Source organism: Antennarius striatus, chromosome 17 (assembly GCF_040054535.1).
Source record: "Antennarius striatus isolate MH-2024 chromosome 17, ASM4005453v1, whole genome shotgun sequence".
NCBI lineage: Eukaryota > Metazoa > Chordata > Actinopteri > Lophiiformes > Antennariidae > Antennarius > Antennarius striatus.
The window spans coordinates 10,728,227-10,744,637 of NC_090792.1; the positions used below are offsets into that span (position 1 = coordinate 10,728,227).

A 16,411-nucleotide genomic window follows, 5' to 3' on the forward strand; every position below is an offset into this window, starting at 1 on the left:
GTCCCGGCCCACCCTGCCACCCTTACAGGTCACAGCAGCAGAGTGAACCTCTGCTTGCTGAGCAGGGAGGTGACGGATACAGGCCTCCTGTTTGCCAAGCAGAAGGCAGACATCAATAAGCAAGGAATGGATTAACATGTATTCTGACAAAAAGCAGGAATAAATGACTAGAACTACTGTATTTTGACAATGAGTCATGCAGATGAGCAGGTTAAAGTGGGGGTGTCTGTCCCAAACTAGTTCAAAGCTATCACGGGCCAGTTTAACGTTTCACGGACCAGCCTTTAAGGTGTGGCGGATAAATACAACAAAATAAAATGGTACGACCAGCATGAAAACAGTTTTTGTAAATATAATATCCAACGTGTAAAAACTTAATTAGCAGCGTCCTCATAACATCTCACCATCTGTTTTTTGCTTGTTTTTTAGCTAGCTTGGGGGTTTCAATTTAGCGGGAATGTATTCTGTGTTTAAGAAGGCGGTCATGTAAATGAGTCAAGCATCTTGACAAGCATCACGAGTGATTCATAAACTGGTGGAGAGAATTTGGTAATTTTACAAAGCAAAACATTGTTCGGAATCAGGTAATAAATTTAATGGTAATAATGTAACTTGTGCATTCTTTCTGAGCGGCCCGGTACCTGGTTTGAGGACCACTGGTCTAAATGAAGTCCACCAAAAATGAAAACAGAATTCAGGACAGGCAATACAGATGTTACACGTGTCCTTGATTCTCATCACGTTCTGTGAGTCTTGGAATGCAGCGCACCTCCGGATGCTGTCATCCAATAGAATGGGCATACAGTATCACGTGACTACCTACTAAAAATCCACAATGAGGTGAAGCATGAATGTGTGAGGGATTAGTGTATATTAAATAATATTAATATTTATAAATATGAATATTAAATAATATCAATATTTATAATATTACATTAAATGATATAAACTTTTATTTTTATTTTTTGATTACTTTTTTGCAAATTTAGTCTAATTTTGAAGTTCACTATAGCGTCAGCACTTTCTTATCCTTCATCATTTCTCCGAACTAAACCTTTAAAAAATTCAAGCTCTTTATTCCACTGTATTTTATGAATTACTGGTTAAAGCGTAAATCTAGCTTAGTTTGACTTTTTAAATGAGTGCCTTGACCTTTGAAATCCCCAGTAGCATTAGATTGTGGAACTTAAAGGGTTGTCTAAAGTTGAGGAGAGAACTTACCTGGATGGTGCTCCACCTGACAGAAATGTAAAAAGGAGATAAAGCAACAGCTCAAAGTCCTTCTTCAAACAACGTTGGTCATTTTTAATTCACACATCAAGTTTGTCTTAAAAAAGAAAGAAAAGGCTCTTTTTTAGATTACGTTGGGATCTCCAACTTATCACAGATATTGCTCCAGGCCAGCTGGTCAGTGTTACCTGATTCACCAGCGGTCTCTATGTGAACCTCACTCCTGATCTCTGCTCCTCAGACGGCAGCTGTTCCACTCGTTCTTGGTGAAGAACAATCGTTTGCTGAACAAACGAGGGAAAAACAAACCGTGGCCATGTGCCGCATACAGCGTAGTGCGCACCCTGCTCCGCTCCGCTAGCCACCCCGGCAGCTAGCCTTCCTCATGCACCAAATTAGAAAGCCTCACCATCAGGCGGACAGCTGGCAGCCTCCTCGTGGGATTGCCAATTAAGTTTGTAAATCATTTAGACAACAAAACTGTACAAGACAAAAACATCTCAGAGAGGCGGACGTCCCCACAACTCCCAATAGTCCTCAGCGTGACCTCCACCACCACCCCCATCCGCAACAGCCTCAGGAAACATCACCTCAAAGCACAGACAGACCCAAGAGATCAGCAAATATGCTCAGAGAAATACATGAATACCAAATCAAAGTCATTGATTTTGTCATGGTAATGTGTTGTTATAGCTAATTAAGATATGATGTTTTATTAATAAGTCAGCGCCTACTCCGCCAGATAAAGACTGGCAGTGCCGTCGTCTCGTGAACAGTCATAATGATAACTGACAGCCGCACAGAACCGTAGTTCTGATGCTGGAGTCTGTAGAAGAGCAGAAACTACCGAACATCCTCAACCTGATGTCGTTGTTTGGAGACGACAGATTCAAACTTTGGTACAACATTTGATCAAGAGTCCAAACTGGTAACCTGAGTTTTGGGCCTTTAGGGGAGGAAAGCTGGGTGGGGATTAGAATAATACATAAGGAGCTTTCTGTAAATTGAACCCTTGAGTAGGAAAAGAAATATGGATGCCTAAGGCAAGCATGTGACCCACGCTCTCCTGCTGACTGCTTGCACTCAGACTAGTTGTTTGTTCATCCTGGCAGCCCACTCCACAGTTGTCTCAGTGTGACACACCAGGATGTGACAGACAGAGTGACAGCGCGAGTAACTAATTGAGACGGGATGCAAAAAAGATTCCCTGAGCCTTGAGTAAATGGAAGAGGGAGAAAGCCCTCGTCTCCCAGCAACCCTTTGCCCCACCGCACACACACATGCACGCACGCAGGCACACACACACACACATACACACACACAGAAAGAGAGAGAGAGGACTATCCCTGCTCAGGGCATCTCTGTCAATGCTAATTATTTGAGCTGTGATTAATATGGAAACTAAATTAAGTTATTTAATGTAATTGGTGTTTGCTTTCACTATGTCAGGAAAACTGAATTACTTTAAGATGCCGTTGGTACAGGGAGAGAGGAGAGGTGGCGGTTCTGAAGCTAAGTTCAATATCCATTCACGATGCTCATCTGAACCTAAATACCACCCGTCATATTTTCTTCTCTATAAAAAATTTACAAATACTCACTCAAGAACTTCAGTCCTTGTAGATCCAGTATAAACTAAACTAAATAACAATACTTAAAGACATGTAAGCATACAAAACAAATATGACTCAAAGTACATCAGTTTCATGTTGCAGTGTCCTTCCATCCATATAGACACAGAGCAGTAGCCAGAAAGTTATCTGGAAGAGACTGTTGGAATGCTGGGAAATCATTTAATTGCTCAAACTTTTAAAATCAGTCTTGGAGGGGGGGTCTATTTGGGGTGATGGACTTATTATCACTCTGTTAGTCCTGTGACTCAAACAAGTTGGCAAAAAGTTGTCCTGGAATTCTCTCTGTAGATGTTTACCCTCTCAAACCTGAAACAGAAGTCCAGCTGCTTCAGATTCAACCTTCCAGAATTATCAGAATCAATGACAATGTACACAAGCAAACAAGGTGCTTATTTAACCAACAAACGACAACATCAGCATTCATTTTGAGTCGTTTTTCTGTTTGACTCTGTGTTGGTCCCCACCAGCTCCTGAGATCTGACTCTTCAGCAGCTAAATGCTCCGCCGTGTTCTTTAGCCAGTCACTGGCCGGGTCGGCATACAGTGGGTTTATCTGAGCTTTAAAACAGATGCCTGCTGCTGGACTTTATGATGATGACAAGAAAAAACTCAGAATCTTTCATGAGTTTTATTTTCTGGCACTGCTGCGACTTCTCCTCCAAGTTATCCAAAAAAAAACCTCCATGTCTGCCTACATGAACCCTATTCTTTCACAATAACGTTCTGAAACAAGGCAGTCAGAGGCTGCAACATCCCAAGACATCATCACATTTTTGTGCCTCTGGCTTCCTGAAAATGTTGCTTTTTGTTTTGTAATTACTGTATATCTCATCAGGTTTCCGAGATGTGTGCCTAAGAAGGTATAAAAGTGAAAATTTGACCTTCACCTAGTTTTTCAAGCTCAAGGTTGTGATCTAATTTTCATCCCCTTGCCTCCCTGAATATAGCACTTTTTGCTTTGTCTTTCTGTCTTATCCGGTTCCTGAGATATGTGCAAAATGTTACAAAAGTTGAAATTTGACTTTGACCTAGTTTTCTCAAGGTCAAGGTCATCATCTCATCTTCATCCCCTTTGCTGCCTGAGTAATGTGCTTTTTGTTTCAGCTTTCTGTCAGCAACGGTTGTGAAGATATTTGGCGGACAGACAGACGAACGGATGGATGCACGGACAAACAAACAACACTGAAAATTACAATACACCCCCGCTTAGGGATGTAATGAACTCCATTTACGTCCTTGATAGTAAAAACAAAAGTGCATTTTGGGTGGAGCTGAGCATTGGCCACTGGAGGCAGCAGCGTGGCAAGAGCTGCAACTTTCCAATGTTCCTGCCCTCTTGTAAAATCAACAGGAGTAATCAGTAGATTAAACCGCTGTCATTGTCAGCTTCTCTGCGTCTGATTTCCTCCTCCTCCTTCTCATCATCGCTGCTATCAGATGACCTCTCTTAGACGGATGGCAGAAGAGCAGACGCTGACAGCTTCATAATTCTCCTGACAAACAACCCAGTAAAAGATCGCTTTGCCCCCCGTGTTAACAGCCAGAGTAGATGTGAAGCACCCAGGAATGAAGCTAGCATTTAATTTCAGCAGACTGTGTGCTCCATCTAGATATACTTTTATTAAGAAATGAAAGCTGGTAATTTCAGATACAAGCAGTGTAAATGCACAGAGAGCTAATGGAGTTTAATTTTAGAGAGGCCTTTTCCTTGTTGAGGCTGTTAACATCTAATCTCATCCTATTGTCAGGATGGTCAGGGTGTCTAATCACCCTTAACCTTGTATCAGTACCACAACCCCGTCTTTTCCCTCACCCGCCAACAATTTAAACACCATTTTTACATAATAAGGGGACTTTTAGCATCCTAGTGGCTGTACCTTCTATCAGAATCACCACAACTAATGGGATCTAATCTATGTAATAAGGGACATTAATATATATGCAAATCAGCTGAGGCTACATCTCTCACGGGGGCGATAGACTGTGTTGGCATACACTTATATCATTTCTGTCACATGTGTCACTTAGTTGTTAATTACTGTTAACATTCCTGAAATGCAAATATATAGTCCTGCAAATACGGAAGCACATGTATCTTAAAGTAATGATGTTCTAGAAAGAGAAAAGCCCCTTCCCCCTTGAAGGTCCAACAGCACAGAGGGAATTTGAGGCATTGGGGGTTGAGGGCTGCAGGTCGGCTGTTCAAAGCCACTCTGTGCATTGTTGGGTAGTAGGGGATTAGGTCTCTCCAGGCTGCAGAATTTGCTTTCTAATTAAAAGGGATAAGATGTAGAAAAATCGTGAGGGGTATTACTACTGTAGAAAAGAAGGGGGTGGAATGAGAAATGCTGAAAAGAGGGTATAGAAGTTTGTAGTGTCACCACTAGTGTTTGATCACAAGACTAAGCAAGAGTTACCCGTCTCTTGTTCCGACTCTCACTGCCCAGTTTTCCCTCTGTAGTCGAGAATCCATGTCGTTAACTTTAAGCCATTTTATAGCAATTTAGGCTTGCATTCAACTGCATATAACCTTTGGCAAAAACTGAAAACTTGGTTGGACAGACGGCCTGTTGTTATTCTTCGGGTCTCTTCAATAGATTTTGATGTCATCCTGCAGGTATAATGTAATTACGATTATAAAAAGTAATCATCAATGTGATCAAAAGAAAGCATTAAACATGAATATTTATTGCTTTGTTTAGTATTTGTATGCTACAATTAGTAATAGTTCATTTTTAGGTCACAGCGGCCATTATTTTGTTTACAGAATGAAAACATGGTAAACAGCCAACAGGTATGAAAGAAACTCAAAATTAAATAATATATATGAGCTGGGTTACATTTGACAAGCAGTTATTAATGTTTTCAGTCTTAGGATATCTTTTGCTTATCGTTTACTATAAAATATTGATGATGGTTTTGATGTTCCTGTTTAGTACACTCCCTCAAAGCTGAATCTCAACGTGTGAAATTGGCCTGAGAAGAACTTTCAAACTCTGGGGCTACAAACTGACCACTTTTTACAATTTACAACGCGTGTTTCCTTATTCAGCAAGATCTATATAAAATATTCCTGTGGGCTCTGTGTCTTTTACCATATAATTAGATACATTTTGCACTTTGAGTCCTAATGCACATTGAGAATGTCCAGAAGTTGAGAAAATATGTTTTTAATTCCCTTATTTTTCGAATTTTAAATTGGGTTTGGAACACTTAAGATTTTAAAATAAAGTATATCTTATTACTTTATTACAGCATTTAGAACAATTTAGAACAGAATAAGAAAAAAATAAGAATTTTGTTAAGCAACTGAAGTGAGAGATTGTTTGACTTAGTTTTTTTGTCTGCAGTTAAGTCTGAAAAAATCTTTTGGGTTTTCTTTTCAGAAGCAAAAGTTTAATAATTGATCATTCTTACAAATTTGACTTTATTCTAGAATCTCTGGATTGTCGTAATAGAATGTTGACTTCAAGCTGGGATTCACTTCTATCATATGTTGCATCCATTCATTTGATTCACTCAATGATGATTGTGGCGTAACTCAAATATTATGTCACAATCGAGTTTTTCAGATGGTGATCAAAGTGTGACGGTTTGTAAGAACCACCGACTGTGACAAACATTAGCCAACAAAGTTAGCTAGAAGACATAGAAATTACTCTTTCATATGTTAACACAAACTAATGAGGGGATCATTGCTCACCATCAAGCTCCAGTGGGGGAGGAAAGACTTCTGCAGGATTCCATGAGGAGCAGCTTCATGCTACATTCACAATGGAATTACCAGCTGAGAATTTACCCATTATTGTATTTATAAATAAGGTTAAGGAGGCTCTAAATAAGATTATCTCTCTATCCTTTCAGAGCTAGCCCTGGTAGCTACCAGCTACTCTTCTTAAGTACCGGTAGTTGCTTTTCCGTTTACCCGAAACTGCATTCTCCTACTCTGCACCATGGGCAGGGAACAAATTACAGAAGGATCTAAAATTAGATCGCTTGCAGATTAGCTTGTATCCGTTGACACATTTAAAGGTGGTTGTAAATGTTGCTTCACAGGGTCGTTTTAGTCATTATTGTTTTTCAGATGCATGTTTATTTTTTCGCTGCATTTTATGTAAGCTGGTGAGAAACTTCTACTGCTACTGACAAAAAAGTGAGACCTGATCACTATATGATATACCAAATAGACCCAGCATGTTTTTTATTAACCCTTTATCCTAGAACCGTTCCTTTTCATGCTTCTGTTTTGTTGCCTCTTCCTCCGTTAGGGGTCCAGTGCTCCCCCAGGCCCTTTACAAACGAAGTTGAGTTGAAAGCACACTTTGAGGCCTACTTATTTTCCCTTGTGCCCCGGGAGGTTAACGACATACCAATGACATGCCGGTGGAGAACAAGACTTCCACCTCTCTCACCTCCTGTTTTGGCCAGCCCTCCTTACACCAACACACGTGAACTGGGGTTCTTTGGTGGTTTTGCACGAGCACAAATCCCTCTAAAACCTTCAAGCCCTGGAAATTCCATCTCAAACAGAGCTCACTTGTTGGTAGTGGTTGCTGGAGCGCACTTGCTTCTCCATTTTTACCAAGCATTACCAAACTCTCACCTTTTACTCCCAGACAATCTGATTCTATTTGGAGTATGTGGCGGGGGCCGTTCTTCATCACCTCACTGATCAAGACCACCTCCTCTCTGTGAGGCGGTCTCAGGGATGAGCAGGTACAGATTTGAGGTGAAAGGGGGAGAAGGGCACAGAAGAGAGACGATTAAATGGCAGCTAACCGTTACTCATCTTCAACCACCCCCGCAATCAATTCCCTCTATACACCCTTCTACTTCACTGGTGTCCTGGGGGGGGGGGTACCAGGGTGAAGGAGGGGAGGAAGAAAGCAAGGGGAAGCCAGTGGCACAGTAAAGGCTGAGCCAACTTGTCATCATAGCAGGACAAGCACATTCAACCGTGTCCTCTGTACCCTCCCATCTTATTCCAGACACTGCAGTGCCCTCCGCTGATATCCATCAAAACCATTCTCTTGGCCCCCGCCCTCCTTGTTGGAGGAGTGCTCTCTGCTGGTGTCTTTTCTTTTTTAAAGGACAGAGATGAATCCTGGCCTCTGCAGTCTTTCCAGGCATCCAAATTAATTTGCGTCTGGGCAACATAAGCAGCACGGGGCTATTTGATGAGAGTGTAGGGCAATGACATGCACTGGCAGTCACGCCTTGATCTCTTGCTTTCTTTTCTTGTCACTTTCCACCTCACCTTAATGCCAGACTCACGCCGGCCTCATCCACATGGGTGGCACACAGACAGAGCTCCGTGTTTCTGAGAGTAATAACTGGTGCGGATGAGAACACTCTTCAAATCTGCTCAAGTGTTTGTGGATTTTTGTGTGAGCATAAAATACCCTTCTTAATGCATTCTTAAATTACCAAACCACTAAAACCACCAGCAAAAAAAAAAAACCCCACCAGTTATAAACACAGTGAATAAAATGAAAAACAAGCTGTTGAGCAATTTGTGAAAATCCCTCTGTTCGTTTTCTGATCAATACCCCAAAAACAGATCAGTTTCATAATAATGAACACATTAAGGACATCTACAAAACAGCATCCCTTTAGTTTGTAAAATGAATGTCAAAGTAAACTTAATGCAATTTGACATGCATTTGAAGTCGTGATCCAAAAAGGAGACCCCAGTTAATGCCTAATTAGCATCCCTAAATAATAAAGCAACTCAGACTAATAATTATTGCTTGTACCCATTCAACCAGTTGCGCTGACAATTAACCTTTCTCAACTGGTGATTCGCAATTTGAGTAAATCCTGTTATCAGCAAAAATAACACATGGCACGCACACACACACACACACACACACACACACACACACACACACACACACACACACACACACACACACACACACACACACACACACACACATACACGTTTCAAATACCACTCAAGGAAATCTATGCAGTGTTTACGGTTGGAAAGCAGAGCAACAAAACAAACAGCAGATACCCCCTTTCAGTAAACACCACCCAACCACTTATACGGTATCTTCCCAGTAGCTTAGAGTGGGTGGGGAATCAACTTTATTTGGCTGCTGTGAATGTCATTGAACTACTTGTGTTTACGCAGGCTTAATATTGCCATGACAAGGTCTCTTTAAACACACAGCGAATGCTTCAGAATACACCAGGTCAATTCTGCCTGAGGGTCTGCTTTTACAAATGCCTGCAGTTGCTGTCAAAAAATTGCCAATTAAAATGTTAGCGTCTAAACAGATGGGAGAATTTAAGTAACGTGGAGCAGCGGTGGAGAAACCTCACAAAGGAAAGTGTGGTCGTCTCTTGCCACCGCTGACAACTGTTCAAACAACAAATATAGTCCAAGTCTGTGATATGAGATCACAGGAGCCAAAAACATGATTACCCCGAGACAAAATGAAGGTGAAAAGAAATCTCCCAAAATGTCTCTCCTTCATCCCAATTTGGCAGCATTTGGCTTGCTGCCCACTCATATTGTGTGGACGTCCCTGTAACTGTTGCCATGGGGATGTGTAGACCTGTGCAGGCCCTGGAGGCAGGCTGTCCTGCTAGTGAGGTGGGGGTTATCATCAGCAGCAGATTCCCATCCAGAGGAGTGGGTGCAGGAGGAGCAGCGAGACGTGGCGTTGGGATCTCTCTCCTGGTGGACGCCGCCGCTGTGTTGAAGGCTGCAGAGGCTGTCAGATGGGGACTCTGCAGCGCAGGGCTCTGGTCTCTCCGTTGGGGGTCGGCTGCCTGACTCCCCTAAGCCTGGGCCAGACGGGGGTGGGCTGGGGTGGGAAGGTGCCAGGCAAGGCGAGCTGGACCGCGGCCCGGCGCGGTGACTGCCTGTCTGCCCAGGCATTGAGCCATGCTGCCACTCCTCCCTGGGCTCGTGCCCCTGTACTTGGATTTCAAAGGGGATGTGACAGGGGGGGACTGGCTTTCCTTCTCCATTGCAGGATCCCTGTCCCACCAATTTCTCCAAAGCCCCCACCTTTCTCAAACAGCTTTCAGTACCCACTCTCTCCTAGCCCCCCAAATACCCCTCCGACAGCTTTTCTGTTTCAGCCATGGACCCAGGCTCCCTCTCACACTGTGCCATTCCCACCACTGCTGTCTCGCATTCGAGAGGAGAAGGAGGGAGATTGTGCTGCTACACTGCACCCATCTGCCCCATGTCTTTCCATGCTGTGGACCATGATGCTGCAGCATGGCTCTCTGGGCGCCGTAAAGACTTTGGCAAGTACATTGGGCCTTCAAGCCCCCCAACCCAACCCTTTCCCTTTGCACTCTCCCTGTCCACCACATGCACACACTGATGCACACCATCTGATTTAAAATGTAATAACACAAAAAAAAACAGCACACATGATCATCCTTGTGTATTATAGGAACAGATGGAGGTTTAATACAGGGGGATTATTATGAAACTAGAAGATGACATTATGTCTGAGATGCAAACGCTACCTCAGTGACGACCATCGGATGCCAAGACATCTGAGGAAGACGTGAGTCAGATGTGGTGCCACAGTGTCTGCATGGCAGCAGCTCCTTCAGCAATGGCCCATCATCAGTAAGCATCCCACCAAACCAACATGACACCGACAGGCTGCCATTCAATTGGCTGATATCAGCCTCTCTCTCTCTCTCTCTCTCTCTCTCTCTCTCTCTCTCTCTCTCTCTCTCTCTCTCTCTCTCTCTCTCTCTCTGTATCTATCCATCTATCTAGGTGTCTGTCTTCATTGCTTCCCACATGGCTTTTCTCTGGCAGGTCTTCCAGTGAAGAATTCCTCCCCATCCTGTTCTCAGCATTCCCACAGTCAGGCTCCCTGCCTCAGCGGAGCAGAGTGTCCGGGGCTGGGTGGGATGGCGCTCCCCCCCAAGCTGGGCCCAAGCTACGGCTACGATTCCAGCCGAAAACACATTCCTCCAACTGCTGACCAGTCCCCCCAGCAACCAGGAGAGAGGTGAAGAGAGGCAGCTGCAAGCTTAGCAGTGTTTTGTGTCGTATCATTTGCTCAGCTTCAGCTTTAACGTTCTTTTAATATTGGTATTGAATACACTTTAAATACTTTACAACTTTTCTGTTATTTCTTTTCATTAAATTCATGTTGATCCTTTTTGTAAAAACCTCTCAGATCACCTTGATGGATTGATTCCTTTGATTTAAAGCTGATGTTTCTCAGTTTGGCTGACTCCACTCTCCTCCACAGAGATGTGATGGGGTCCATATCGCTGTCAGTCAGTCCACAGTTTGTTCCTTATTAGATCAAGTAGCAGCAGGACAGGAGCCGGACGGTTCCCTCCTCTGCTCCCTCCTACTCCCCCCCCCCCCCCCCCCCCACGTTGAGCCAGGCACTGTGTTTATTCTCCTAATTACAGGGGAGGAGCCGACTGACAGCGAGCCATCACAGCATCCCCACAGGACTGGGAATGTCGCATCGTTGTCTCCCAAATGTGATGGCGGTGTCCAACTGTCAGGGGGGAGCATTCACCGGCCAAACCAAAGCACGCAAAGAGAGATATTAAAGACATGAGAGGAATTGGCACCAACACAGGGTATGCTTGAGAAGTTGGGCACTGGGGGCACCGCCAAAGTGTCATTCAACACAAAGTGGGTTTTGGACAGGGCACAAACACTGATTTGTTCATATAGACCCGACATGGCTCTACCTTTTATCAAACTAAGGCAGGAGAGTTTCTTGTAGCGGCAGTGGAGGCACCAAACCATGTGATGGGCCGCATTCACAGAGGAAGTTAATCAACCGAATAACACTCCTTCTGGAATATAGAATACTGTGTCAGAAAAGCACCTGGTTCTCAGGCATCACTTTGATTGCCTGATATTTTTGCCCTCCACTGAAAAACATACTTTTACATCATTGTTTCCAGAATTTGTACTTTGAAAGTGCTTAGTTTATTCTTAGTTTATTTTTGGGGGGGAGAGCTCACCTGAGGAGAGCTCACAATAAGACTGGAAGTCAGTCGTGGTCCCTGCAGTGTGAGGAAAGTTTTGGAAGGAACAATTACATTCTGGATTTTTCAGTGATGGACAAAGGATAAATTACATTTTAAAAGTGTTTCATGACTTAATTGAATCATTCTTTTGTGGGAAAAGCCATATCAGACAAAACTTATCTAACATAACACTTAACATGGCTGGAGGGTCCCTTTGAAGCTGACTGATTATTGCAAGAATTTTTTTAAAATTATAAATATTTTGATAAAATTATAATTTTCACTGTTTGAAAAATTACAAACCTGCAGTGTGTGTGTGTGTGTGTGTGTGTGTGTGTGTGTGTGTGTGTGTGTGTGTGTGTGTGTGTGTGTGTGTGTGTGTGTGTGTGTGTGTGTGTGTGTGTGTGTGTGTGTGTGTGTGTGTGTGTGTGTGTGTGTGATCCACTCGAGACTGTAGTTCTCCAAGTGCTGTAGGGGGGGTCCTGTAGACTCCCTTATGGTGGACGACCCTCAGACCTGATCACGTATTCTGGTCAAATAAATAAAAGAATATTAAAGGTTCAAACTGAAGAACCGTCTCCTCAGCTGCTCTCCAAACCAGCGGTGAGAACTCAACACACACCTCAGCCCCGAGAGGCAAGACAAGAAAACCATTTGATAAATCATGAATAGTCACAGTTATGCGAGTGCTGTGACGATTTCTAAAATTTATTATGGGGATTACACACAAAATCTCACAATGTAACTTTTTCAAATGTGTTATGAATGCCTCCCAGAATTCAATTCAAATCCTAGGTTACCAAATAAGCCTGAACAAATCCCCCCACAGTGAGTTCTTCCTCCTTTGAAGACTTGAGAGGTCCGGTCTGCAGGGCAGCTTTTACCACGCCTTACACACCTCAGCTCACAGAGGAGAAGGTTCCTGACGGCTGAGGCGGAGGAAGGGAGTCAGAGAGTCGGCTGGTGGTGTGACAGTCATGTGCTTTATTTCTTAATTATTTTTAGAGACTTCCAAAACAGTTTGGAGGTAGAGAAGAAATAGAATTACAATAAAATACTTTTTAAATTTCTTCATACCAAAAACTCAACATCCAATCCGTAAAGTGAGGACATGTGATGCAAAAAGCAGCCAGTGATATTCAGAGCATCCAGATTGTGTGAAGATGAGCTCTTTACACAACTTCTGTTTAACCTTGAAGAGGCACACTCTCCTCCCATCTCATGTTTGTCCTTGTCGATTTCTCCACCAGTCTCTGACTTTGGCTCCTCATTGAAGATCTGAAGGCGAGTGTGTTTAATTGCATCCATTTGTTTGTTGCTGAACTCCTGCACAAACATAATACAAACAATTATGACACTAATTAAAAGGCATGCCATAGTAACGCACAAGGCAAACTTGGCCAATGCGCACACACATACACGCGCGCGCACGCGCACACACACACACACACACACACACACATCATCGGTAGGAAATATGTTTGGAAGAGTAAGTCCATGATTTCATGATCAGCTCACTTTTATTTTTATTCACTTTATCTTAAACAAGCTATAATTTTAAATGTAACTAAACAGAAATCATATTTTAATACTGTAGAGATAATATCCCTGCCTGTCTGGGAGATTCTGGGGCAGAAAACTCTTCCCAAACTGACACAGAATGGGGTTTAATCCCCGAAAGGGGGGGGGGGGGGGGCTGAATGTGTTTTGATGACCTCTGGGGTCAGTAACATGTTATATTACACAAAGGTTTAGCTCCTGTGATAAGGAAACACAAGGGGAATCCCTTGCTTTAGACACCTTGCTCTCTCTTCACTTCTTTCTTTCCCTTTTTTTCAGAGCAGCAGCAACATATCCATCAAACCTGCCGGGCTAATTAAAATACAGCCTGAGATTCTCTGACTTCAGCTCACCTCTTTCTGGCTTTCTGTCTCAGAGCAAACATGTTTAATGATTTAAATATATCCAGACCAAGAAGATCTGAACCATTTTGATTAGTGCTGTACAAAAACAAGACACTAAATTAAATAATTAATCACATAAAAATTCATTATTGCTCTGTTTGTATAAGGACAAAATATCAAAAGTGATTTTTTTTTTTTTTTTTTTTTTAGTGATATTAATTTAAATGTTGTCGTTTGGTGCTATTTCCACATATGTTTTTTTAAAAATAAAATGGAGAAAAAAAAAGAATTTCATTTAGCATAACTGTGAAGTATGTATTTTATTTTTAAAAGAAAAGAAAGGACGTTTTGACTGAGGTCAGTTTGAATCGTAAATGCAGAAGGAAAAGGCTTTTCTTGACATCACAGGTTATCAGCTTCACTATATGAATTGGCTGCAATGGATTTAATTCCCCTTTTCTGTCTCTTTCTTCAGCTCAGAATGAATTCCAACAACACATTCCACATCTTCAGCCATGCGAATATCAAACGACGAGGGAAAGAGGCAAAAGAGAGGAGAGGAAAGCTGATGGATGGGAGATGGATGTAAATGTGTTAAATAAGCAGCTTTAAATTCAAACAAAGTCACACGTTTAGTTTAAAAAAAAAACACGTTTAAATTCTCGTGGTGTTGTGTTTTTATCTGTTCATTTTCTTTATAAGAACATCTATCCATTTATAATTTGTGGGGTTTTGTTGTTATCCATGGATAAGGCGCAGAGCGGTGGGAGAAGGGAGGATGGAGGGGGTGGAGGGCTGCCGAATAATTATCCAATCTTGAAATAAGATTTCGCTTCTAAAAGCTATCAAACAAGGGTCAAACAGCCAGGTCTTGTCCAATGTGTGACTGGAGATACATTAACTGGTAGAAATCACAGGTTGGAGCAGGCCTGGTGAAATCCTCACCCTCAGGTTGAGTGGAGCAGAGGCGGAGATAAAAGCCGTCGTCGTCAATTAGTCGGGAGTCCGTGGGAGCGCAGCTCGCCAGAGGCGTTTAACTCCTTCTCCCTTTAAACGTCCTTTTAAGATACAAAGTCCCCGCGGAGGGCCTGGCTTTACACTTTAATAAATTATTTAGCTATTTAAACGGTGAGATGCAGCAGATAACGGCATCACACGTCACGATTTTCCACGCAGCTCTTTGAAAAACCACGCGTTAGGGCGCATTTATCCATGCAGCTGCAAAAAATAAATAAATAAATAAATAAATAAATAAATAAATAAATAAATAAATAAATAAATAAATAAATAAATAAATAAATAAATAAATAAATAAATAAATAAATAAATGAATAAATAAAATAAAAAAAGAATTTAAAAAATCAGATCCTTTTAAAGAATACGTCGTTTTTCTAGCTTCAAGCTACTCATTCTCACTTTGCATATAAAAACTATAAAAGGTAATGGGCCAGAAGGTGAGAAAGTAAAAGAATATAAGAGTACTGTATATTTTTACTTTATTACCTGCGCGTAACAGAACTATTTTTGGGTGGTGGAGGATGTTGCAGTAAAAGAAAAAAAAAAAAGTGAGAGTGCTGACCTGACCTGAGAGCTGGACATCAGGAAAACATCAGAATTAGTCTTTACAAGACATTATTTAGTTTTTTCCGACAAATAAAATGTCATCTTAAATAGGTGAAATTACGTCATTTTCTGTCTTTTTTTTAAATTACAAAACACGTCACTAAGCTGCAGTGAAAACATTAACAAACATAAATAAAAACACTTTAATAAAAATAAACTGAGTACCTGAATGTGATGCGACTCCTCTCCTCCTAACAGGCAGATCCACAGCTGAAGTTTCCCTTCACCGGGATCACAGCTCATGGTGGATTGTTAAAGAAATCCTGGGTTATGATCCGATCACCCTCCATCTGATCGAAATCTGTCAAAGAGATGTCTCTGAGTTTGCATAAAGGTGACACTGTAGAGCAGTTTTGCACCCAGCAGGATGAAGCTCGGAGAGAAAACCAGTTCTCCCATCAGCTGTCACCGCACCTTTGACTCTGGCCTTCCACCACAGAGAGAGGATTCGCGGTCTGCCTGTGTTTATAAATCTAAATCAATATTCAAATCTGTTTGAAGTGAGCGGGTGTGTCCGTGCAAGCGCGCAGTGTGTGTGAGTGTGTGTGTAGGTGTTCCACAAAGCCTCTTAAGATGATACATTTACCAAACCGTGACAAAAACCCTCGGCATATTATTTTGAGATGGGCTCGCAGGTTCAAAATTCAAGAGGAGGCTTATTTGTCGCTGCTTCAGTAAATATGAAATGAGATTGGGTCTTGAACTGAACGACGGTTGCAACCTATTGATAACACCCAATAAATACCATCGTTTATTAATAATTATTAATTATTATGGACATGTTACAACAGAGAACTTCCAAATTAACCTTTGTGGTTAACCACATTTAAAACACATCAGGCCTACCTCTATAATCACGGTTTATGTTGGTTCTCATCTTCCTTCTCCAGAGTGGGATCATTCGTCTCCAGCTGCCTCTCTCTGGATTCTTTTCCCCCCCAGTCGCTTCTCTTCATCTCGGGCTCCATGCGCACCGAAGCTCCGGTGCCTGGAAGTCTTCATCTGCTCGGTGCCTCGGTGGGAACTGTGTGT

The 16,411-nt window shown here is 42.2% G+C and overlaps 1 long non-coding RNA gene across 1 annotated transcript; it reads right to left on the minus strand.

The window, feature by feature from the left end:
• Positions 1-12,715: 12,715 nt before the first annotated feature.
• LOC137610975 (uncharacterized) lies at positions 12,716-16,400 on the minus strand. Its single transcript, XR_011038575.1, has 3 exons — positions 16,226-16,400; positions 15,545-15,680; positions 12,716-13,178 (listed from the first exon to the last, which is right to left on the minus strand). It is a non-coding gene; the product is annotated as an uncharacterized lncRNA (long non-coding RNA).
• Positions 16,401-16,411: the final 11 nt, after the last annotated feature.